Source organism: Nannospalax galili, unplaced genomic scaffold, assembly GCF_000622305.1.
Source record: "Nannospalax galili isolate Female #2095 unplaced genomic scaffold, S.galili_v1.0 scaffold2673, whole genome shotgun sequence".
Lineage (NCBI taxonomy): Eukaryota > Metazoa > Chordata > Mammalia > Rodentia > Spalacidae > Nannospalax > Nannospalax galili.
In genome coordinates, this window is record NW_008333283.1 from 82,919 (window position 1) to 85,994 (window position 3,076).

At 48.3% G+C, this 3,076-nt stretch overlaps 1 pseudogene; it reads left to right on the forward strand.

Moving 5' to 3' along the window:
• The first annotated feature begins 487 nt into the window (after positions 1–487).
• On the forward strand, positions 488–666 carry LOC103729858 (annotated as a pseudogene).
• The last annotated feature ends 2,410 nt before the right edge of the window (positions 667–3,076 follow it).

Genomic DNA, 3,076 nt, shown 5'->3' on the forward strand with positions numbered 1-3,076 from the left:
TGTAGGTCCTTCACAGAGACCCACTCCTAACACCCTGGGGAACCAGCTCCCCCAGCCCCACCCAACATCTGCCCCCCAGACTCAAAGCAAACATCAAAAGCAAACAGAAGATGGAACAGCGGGTGGTTTGCCTGTACACCTTTGAAGATCTAGGGAAGAAGAGTAAGAAGAGAAAATTCAAGATCCAAATATTCTAATAGGTTTAACCAAAAGATAAATATGCTCTCTTTCACTCTGACTGGCCACTGGTAGGTGCTGATAAGACCATTGAGACCATCAGTGACTTGATGGCTCGACCCCACCTGGGGAAAATGTATAAGAATGTGCCAGAAGAAACTGACTTCATTGCAATCAACAAAACCCGGTGCCCAGATGCCAGCATCACAAGGCAACAGAATGAAAGCTACAGTGACCCTGACCATGCCTTCCAGCAGCCCAAATGCCGCTTTGTACTCGCTCTGCGGCGCCAGCCTCACCAGACCTCACCATGGACCCCTACTGCTCCTGCTCCACTGCTCCTGCACCTGCACCAGCTCCTGCAGTTGCAAAGACAGCAAGTGCACCTCCTGCAAGAGCTGCTGCTCCTGCTGCCTCGTCAGCTGCTCCAAGTGTGCCCAGGGCTATGTCTGCAAAGGGACATCTGACAAGTGCACCTGCTGTGTCTGATGTGGGCCAAGTGCTGCTTCCACATGTAAATAGAGTGGCATGTGCCAGCCCAGATTTGCTTTTCATACAGCTCTAACCCGTTTACAGTCCCTTTTTCTATGAAGTATGTGAATAATAAAAGTCAATGACTGGTGGGAGGGGAGCCCGAAGCTTGAATTGGTCCAAAAGATAAGAGTTTTTGCAAAGTCCCCAACAAGGTCTCCCCCTAACACTGTATCCCCAACAGCAGGCGCTGGCCCATGTGAATGAGGTTAGGGCAAAATGGGCCTAGAAGAGCTGCCATGCAGGAGGGGCCATTCAGCCTGCCTTCCCATACACCATGGCTGGAAGGGCTCTGAGCACAGAGCCCTGGGTAGAGGGGCTGCAGTGAAACTGAATAAACGGGCTCCAAAACAACCCTTATCCCCCACCAACATCTACATCCCCAAATATCTCTTAGCAACAGCTCTGCAACCTAGCACCCTAGTCCAGATATCCATCTGCCCTGCCAGTCCTTCAGAAGTTGATTGTTGGTTCTCCACAAGGTGCATAAATGGTTCCTAATCCAGCTGGAAAACCCACAAAAGGAATAAGGGTTAGAGAAGCAATCTCTCTTCTACAATGGCTGGACTTTTTGTTTCGGCTTGTTGTTTTGTTTTGTTTTAATATTTTACTTATTCTTTTTATTTTATGTGTATGCGTATTGCCTGCGTGTAGGTAAGTGCACCCATGTCATGCAATGCCCATGGAGGAAAAAAAGAGATTGTCTGATCCCCTGGAACTGGAATTATGGACAACTGTTAGCTGCCACGTGGGTGCTGGGATTCAAACCCAGGTCTTCTGCAAGAACAACCAGTATTCTTAACCACTGAGCCATCTCTCCAGCCCCTTATTTATTATTTTTATTTTATGTGTATGAGTGTATTGCCTGCATGTATGTAGGTGCACCTGTGTCATGCAAAGACTGCAGAGGCCAGAAAAGGGCATCGGATCCCCAGGAACTGGAGTTAAGGCCAGTCATTAGCTGCCATGTGGGTGCTGGGAATTGAACCTGGATCTTCTGGAAGAACAGCCAGTGCTCTTAACTGCCAAGCCATGTCTCCAGCCCATTGTTTGACTTTTTTTCTATCCAATAAAACTAAATGCTTAAGAAAAGCCTTGGGGGCTGGTATAAAGGTGGACTTCTTTTACCCAATCAGAGCATTTCATCTGCATCCAACTGCTGCACCCCAGGAATACTGAATCCTTTGCCTACTCCAATGAAAGGATTTGAGGGGGGAAAACCTTGACAGGTCCTATGAAGGTAGAAAATTAAAAGCTGGGGTATAACTCAGCAGTAGAGAGCTTGGCAGGCACCTGGGGCTCTGGGTAGATGACCACGGATGGCAGCTTGGAGCAGAGAGCCTCTCTAACTCCAGGATGCCCCTCCTGCCCACAACCCACTAGTGCAGGTGGAAAGAGCTGCAGAGCCCGCACTCCTAGCGGCGGTTCTCCATCTCCCAGCTCTGCTTCCCCTCCCTGCGGTTGGCCCTCTTCCCTCTATCTCTTCTCTCCCTGTCCACCCCTCAGGCACACGCTGTAGCCCAGGCACTGCCAAGCACTTCCTGAAGGTTCTTACAAGTGCCTATCTAACTTCAGAAATAGGCATAAGCCAAAATTTAAGAAACAGAAGTGTTGTCACAGGACAAATATTTTAGGGTTTATGTCTAAGTGCTTCAGGGGAGAAACCCACTCACCGCCCAGCAGTCACCATGGAGCCACAGTACAGCCACTGTTTTTTGGCACTTGATGCACTTTAGAAATAAAGGAAAAGAATGACCGGGTGATGGATATTTTTAATTAAAATGTTCAATTTTCAGTTCTCTTCTGAGACAGTCCTCAGACAGTGTCTTCCCTCAGCACCGGGGCAGGTAAAAGAAGTGAACTGCTACAGCAGCACTGCTGGGACCAGGTCTGTGACTTGGGAAGGCCCAACGCCCACACTTCCTCAAGCACCGCAGCCACCAACACTGACCCAGAAATAAGTCTGCCTCTACTGGCCAGAAATACCAGTATCAGCTGAAGACTCACCACCTGCAGCCACCAGATCATTAAGATCGCTTTCTGTCCTGTAAACCGTAACTTCTCAAACTTGGTCTCAAGACCCCTCTAAGCTCTGAACACTCACACAGGGTCCTCTGAGCTTTTGTCACTCATTGCTGCCACAACACTTACCATTTTAGAAATTAAATGGGGATTTTTTTCATTTTCATTCATTCATCTAAGCTCAATAAATAATCTATTAATTGTAAACATAATTAACATTTTAAAAAATATTTCATTCACAGCCAGGCGTGGTGATGCAAGCCCTGAATCCCAGCACTTGGGAGGCAGAGGCAGACGGATCTCTGTGAGTTCAAGGCCAGCCTGGTCCAGGAGAGCTGGGGCTACA